Consider the following 7,265-nt stretch of genomic DNA (forward strand, 5'->3'; position numbering starts at 1 on the left):
ATAAACAATAAACAATAAACAATAAACAATAAACAATAAACAATAAACAATAAACAATAAATAACAATAATAAACAACAATAATAAATAATAAACAATAAACAATAAACAATAAACAATAAACAATAAACAATAAAACAATAAACAATAAAATAATAAACAATAAACAATAAACAATAAATAATAAATAATAAATAATAAATAATGAGCAGTAGACGATGGGCGATGGGCTGATGGAGCGATGGAGCTGATAGTGAGCTGATGGAGACGGTGATAGACGATGAACGATGAGCGATGAGCCACGATGGAGCGGTATGGAGCGGTAGACGATGGAGCTGATGGAAGCTGATGGAGCCGATGAGATGATGGAAGACGGTAGGGCTGATGAATGATGGGGCGATGAATGGAACGGTAGACGATGGACTGAGTAGGGCGATGGTGGATGAGCCGATGGAGCCGATGGAGCGATGGACGATAGAATGATGAACGATGGGGCGGTAGACGATGAATGATGGACGATGGGCGGTAGACATTGGGCGATGGACGATGAATGATGAATGATGGACGATGGAGCGATGATGGAGTAGACTGATGAATGATGGGGCGTGGAGCGATGAACTAGACGATGGAGCGGTGGGCTGTGGAATGATGGGCTGATGTAGGGCGATGGATGATGAATGATGGACGATGGAGCTGATAGACAATAAATGATGGGCAATAAACAATGAATGAATAAACAATGGGCCAATAAACAATGGCCAATGGGCAATAAACAATAAACAATGAAACAATAAACAATAAACAATAAACAATAAATAATAAACAATAAAACAATAAACAATAAACAATAAACAATAAACAATAAACAATAAACAATAAACAATAAACAATAAACAATAAACAATAAACAATAAACAAAAAACAATAAACAAAAAACAATAAACAATAAACAATAAACAATAAACAATAAACAATAAACAATAAACAATAAACAATAAACAATAAACAATAAACAATAAACAATAAACAATAAACAATAAACAATAAACAATAAACAATAAACAATAAACAATAAACAATAAACAATAAACAATAAACAATAAACAATAAACAATAAACAATAAACAATAAACAATAAACAATAAACAATAAACAATAAACAATAAACAATAAACAATAAACAATAAACAATAAACAATAAACAATAAACAATAAACAATAAACAATAAACAATAAACAGATTCAAATTTGAAACACACATTCTTTATCTTAAATAGACGATAGTGATAGTTATAAGAAAAGGGGGAGGGTGTGATGGAGGGAAACTCCTTAGAAAACAATCAATTCAGTTTGGAGGTGTGCGGTCCAAAATCGGCGGCGGTGGCTTTTGTCAGAACTTCGGCTGGCGGCGGCGTGAATTGGTGTGAAGATTCTTTTACGTTCGTTTTTTAAAGTTTTTTTTCTGCATTTTTTTCGGGATATTTCCAAGACTTCAACGGGAGAATCTTTCGAATTTCGTCGGTAAAATCTGATGAACTTCTCCTGAAAATTCTCTGCGCTTCTTATAAACATTCATTTGAAAATTATTTTCGGATTTTCTACTTGGAAGTTTTGAGATTTTTTTTTTGTAATTTCCAAGGAAAAATGTTTGGTATTTCCTTGGGAAATTCATTGGAATTTACATAAAAAAATCTTCAGAAAAATGTTCATAGTATTTACAGAATTTTTTCGGAAAACCCACAAAAAATTTCTTCGAAATTTAGGTAGTTTAAACAACCTAAAATGCACATTTGATTCAAAAATAGTTGTTGTTCGCTTCAAATGTAACAATATGTTTGCTCCAAACGTATTTATTTTTAGTTCTAGAACAAATTGAACTTTTGTTTGGACTTACCTCAAATATGTTTGTTTGTACCGTATTTTTTTCTGCGTGTAACAAGTCGTTTGACCGAATAGGTTAAACGGCTGAAAATGTCGTTTAGCTAAAATATTTGATTGGCAGAAAGGGCTGTTTGGCCGAAAATGTCATTTGGCTCATCGGCCAAAGGTCGGTTACTCAACGGGTAGTATGGTCAAAAATATCCACCCGGAAGGCCAAAAAACATTATCGGCAAAATGGCTTTTCTGCCAAACGGCCACTTCGGCCAAATGACCAGTAGACCGAACGACATTTTCGGCCGTATGTCCATTTCGGCTAAATAAAATTCTGACCAGTTTGGTTTTGGTCCAATGGTTTGTTCGTTCAAATGACATTCAAAACCAAACACCTTTCGGCTTTGTGGCTTTCGGACAAATAGCCCTACCCGTCGTTTGGCCGAAAGTTATTCGACGAGCCATTTATTCGTATACCACTTAGCCGAATAAGTCGTCATCTAGCCAAATTTCGAATTGAACGTTTGTCCGAAACGGCCGAAAATAACTTGACCGAAAATGACATTTGGCCGAAAGCGACAAACAGCCGAGAGGCACCATCGGCCGAACTTGCAACTTGTAACTCGACCGACAAAGTTGTTTGCCGTTAGTTCATTTGGCTAAAAATGCCATTTGGCCGAAATGGTCGTTTGGCAGAAAAAGCCGTTTGGTCCGAAAATGCCCTTTCTGCAAAACTGATTTTTTTGTCAAAATGACCAGATAAGCCGACCGGCAGTTACGACCGAATGCCCATTATGGCCAAATGACCCTTTCTGCCACACGACCATTTCAGTCAGTTGAGCTATTCGGCCAACTGTATTTTTTCTGTCAAAAGAACTGTGGTCGACCAGTTGACATTTTCGGTAAAATTACTTTAGACCTGATGGGCTCCAGCCAAATGGTTTGTTTGGTCAAACGTCATAAAATTAATATTATATTATTAGGCTTTCCCAACAAATAAGTTTAGCTATATGAGCTACAGAAAACTATTTTTGGTCATAGCTACAGAAAACTATTTTTGGTCATAGCGCTCTATACACCTACAATAATTGTTGGATTGTGGTCTCCGGCAAAATGGCTTTCTGCCAAACGACTATTTTCCGCTCAAACATTATATTTCAACGAGATTTTTTTTGGATTTCAAAGGGAAATCCTTCGAAATTTACACTCGAAGTTTCTCTTAGTTTTCACGGAGAGATTTTCGAAATTTCAACAGGGAGTTGAATGCAATTTCAAAGGAAATCAATAGTACAGTCTACTCACCACATCTCCAGTTTCACATCTCGATATCTTTCCCTATCTCGATGGTTTTCTCGGTCCCTACAATCCACAAACATTTTTACTTTCCACATTTCGATAACCTCCCTATCTCGATGGGTTCTGGTCATATCTTGGTCAAGATTCACTCTCCCTATGTCGATATATTCAAATTCGTAGGCTACTAGACCATCTTTGGGCAATAACAAACGCATAAAAAAGAAAAAGTAACATTTGTTTTGTTGTCGTTTTTCAAAGCAACGAGCTTTTTTGATCTAGTACCCAACTAAATTTTTCAAATCTATGGATCTTAAGAACTTCTACGAAAAACTCTGCGGACTTCTTCAATTTGAATCGGCGAGGAAAATTATTGGCCACCGGCGTGACAAATTTTAAACGGCGGAGCGCCGATGCAAAAATGTCGGCGGCGGAGCACACCTCTAATTCAGTTTAACTTCTGAACCCTTTGACCGTTTTACACCAAATTTGGAAAAGAGAAGAGTGCAGGAGGAGTATTCTTTAGAAAACTAACAATATACAAATTGATCAGTTATCGGCCAACTCAGTGTAACTTCTGAACCACAATACCGATTGCAATCATATTTGGGACACGCAAGCAAGACGAAGGCTGCGTAGGAGGGTCATAAAGGAGAGGGAGAGGTAACATATCTATGGAACTAACAGTTTTGTATAATTTTTCAAAGCATCGGTCGATTTCAACTAAATATTCTATATCTTTGGGAAATGATTATAAAGGGGTTGTGAGGGTCATTTGGCATGCAGAAGGTTATTGGGGTTGGGTATTGTTTAAAAAAACGAACAATTCTGAATCCCTCGACCGATTTTCAATAAAAATTAGGGCACATATTCCCTGTCTCAAGCAAACGATTACAGAGGGAGTGGAGTTATTAAATGATCTTTAGCCCATATGTTGAGCCGTCATTCTCATGTAGTGAAATATTAGTAATACAATAACCACGTTTTCCAACGTTTCCACGTTTGTTTTTATTTGATCGGATCAAGAGATGACGCTGAGCCGACTAATTTTATCCAAAAAAAGCGCCCATTACGATAATCATTAGTTTTGAAATGTTGTTCACCGGAAATTCATTTGAAATTTCTCGTGAAATTCCTATGAATTATTACGGGAGAGACCTTTGGATTTATTTATTTATTTCAACGTCGTTGCACAGACTGATTCTTATTTGCAGATAATTTGTATGAGCTTTCACACATCATTTATCTAAATTTTTACGGCATTTTTTTTAAATTGCTCTGCGAAATCCTATGAATTTCTACACCGAAAACTGTCTCAAGCTCACACTCATAATATGGACACTGCCTGTGATCACATATCAGTCCCATCTTTGCTGGATTTCCTATTCATATGGGACAAATATGCGATTGTGAGCAGTACAGTACACAAAAACCAAGCTTCTACGCAAGTTTTTCTCCTGTACCTACGATTGCCAAAGGTCAACTAGACGGATATTGGCTGCGGTTGGTAACCTTATGCTGCACCAGTGCTTTCCGTTCCTCCTTTTAACCACAACCATTATGTTTGAATAGGTGCTCTTATGCACTACACATGCACGTTTAAGACTTCACACCTTTTGTCCGTTAATTGTTGACCAAACCGCCCAAATGAAATATATTGCATCCAGTTCCCATTAGCATTCATTTTCGCATGCAATTTACATAAAAATTTGTTTATGTTAATTCAAAAGTCATTTTTTACGCCATATGTAATTTGCGAGCGTGAATATCCACTTTTCGAGTCTGGCAGGGCGATCAGCAAACCTCTTGCCGAGTCGGTCAATTAAAACAGTCGCATGACCCATGTTGCCGATTCGAGTGCTTCTCGAGGAGAGGAAGCGAGAAGCAAATTTTCGTTGTATTTTGCAACACCAGTAGCTGTGGAGATCGTCCGATGTGACGCCAACACTACGCCAGGACGCTTGCTTGATAAATAAGGAAGCATTTTATTACCATTATTCGACGCGATCGCTAAGCCGTTTCTTCGGTAGCTTGATTGGGGCGAGTGAAATCCCTCTATTAAATTCCGGTAGCAACAATAAATTAAAGGATTCGCTGTTATTTCGGTATTTACGAGACGAAAATTGCACTCCAATGGCCGTTTGTCGATGTGTTTTTTTTCTGATCGTGAACGCAGGTCTGCGCGCGGCAGATCAGTTTCGCCTCGGTTCGCAGAATTTGCATGCGCGCGAGTTTATCGTTTGCCATCTACTTCGCCATACCCAAATGGATAGGTCATTTGTCAAGATGGAGCTTCTGTTCGCTTTGGGTTGAAAGGTGTGGAGACTTAATAACATGGAAGCTGCCATTGTGCGGAAAAATTACAGCGAGCTCGGCTACAGATCGTTTGAATTCTTTACCTGTAGAGCATGAACAGATATTCTGATGAGGATTGCCAATCTACGCTATCAGACTCTTTTTGGTTAAAATATCCTAGTAACATTTTGGTTTTATGCTAGTTTTATCGAAGTCATGTAGAGCAAATAATGGTTTTCATGACTGTCATAAAACCAAAAATGTTACTTGGGTAGGATGCACCAATTGTTAGGATTATGTCGAAGAAGGACAGAAAATCGTTTTTTTTAATCTGGTTGAATGGCAAGCAGGTTTATATTGAACCCTTTTAATTTATTTTTGCATAATACCGTCTCGAAATATCATAATAGCAAAGCTGTCAAACAGGAAAACGGAAAAAGAAAACCTCAAGAGTTTCTTTATTTAGAATTATTCATATTCTACAATTTTTATTTTTCGGGGTATGTTTCCGTCCAACCAACAAGAATAAAGGGACAGATAATTAAAAAAAAATGTATTGCCGATTCTCTCCAAAGTACAATAGTATCAATCTGATTTATAAGTTTTTAAAACGAATGCTATTAGCTTTCGAATCGGTTGAGTATGAATAGTATGAAACATGTTAATACATGTTCAGAAAGTACAGATTCTCACATGTATGAACATATGAGGGATAGCATATTTGCTTAACTTGGCAAGCTAATTCGATTCCTTGATCTGTACTCTGTCAAACTGATTAAATTATCCTTGCTGGGGAGAGATTGTTGTATTTTTGTTGTATCTGTACATTGACTTCGATTTCGGGCTTGATTTACGAACGACTCTCCACTGTAATAAACAAAGTTAATTTACATCCTCGCAAGCAGTAAATCCAACAAAGCACACAATTTCATCTCCTTCTTTCAGCCCACGAACAAAAGATCAACCATCGACCCACGGACGTGAAACCCACGCATCAGTTCTGCGAAAAACCCCAAAATTACTATTTTAATTTATAGCCCATACCTGTCCGCTCTGTGTCCATCACTACTGGCTTGTGCTACTGGTTTTGCGGCTGCTCGGGCTACCAACCTTTTCTCCTGGGCAGAGGAAATACAAAAAGAAGAAATCACCAGTGGCACAGAACCAGCCGCAAAACAGAAATCCTTCCTTCTCAGATGCACAGTTGGGACTCTGAGTGTCTCATCCTTCCACGCCACTCATTCCCCACATCCTTGCTTACGTTTTTATGGTAGGTTGTTATCTTCTGTGCTTCTCCGATTGGTTTTGCGCCTTTGCTCGGCCGTAAGCACTGATGGTACAGCGTCGTTGCATGTTACAAACCTTAATCCAATTCTTATTACACTCGAGGTTTAATGCTGGGCTTATTTTTCTTTCTTTTTCTTGTGAGTTTTGCTCTTTTTCGTTACGGTAGGACTCTACTCCAGAGAGTGCAGGCTCCGGTCGGTCATCCGCAGTTTCGCTCTGCGTGTGCTTCTAGACCTTGGCTGGAGTAAGATCCATAAGGTTTCGACAATAGGAGATTTTTTTGTCGAGCATACAGTTTACCAATTCGGGCCTCTTGCAACTACAACCAACAACAACAGTTGCAGGCATTGTTGGCACGTTTTCAGTAAAAATCGTTCGTAATTATTAACAACAGCGATTCTCAAGTTTTCCACAAATTCAATTGCAACAATTTTTACATTTTAAGTTCTCTTAATCTTGTTAGTAAAATCGATATTACTAAAAATTATCAGAAACCTGCAAATCTTCTTGATGCCAGCA

The sequence above is a fragment of the Armigeres subalbatus genome, unplaced genomic scaffold (genome assembly GCF_024139115.2).
Source record: "Armigeres subalbatus isolate Guangzhou_Male unplaced genomic scaffold, GZ_Asu_2 Contig555, whole genome shotgun sequence".
NCBI lineage: Eukaryota > Metazoa > Arthropoda > Insecta > Diptera > Culicidae > Armigeres > Armigeres subalbatus.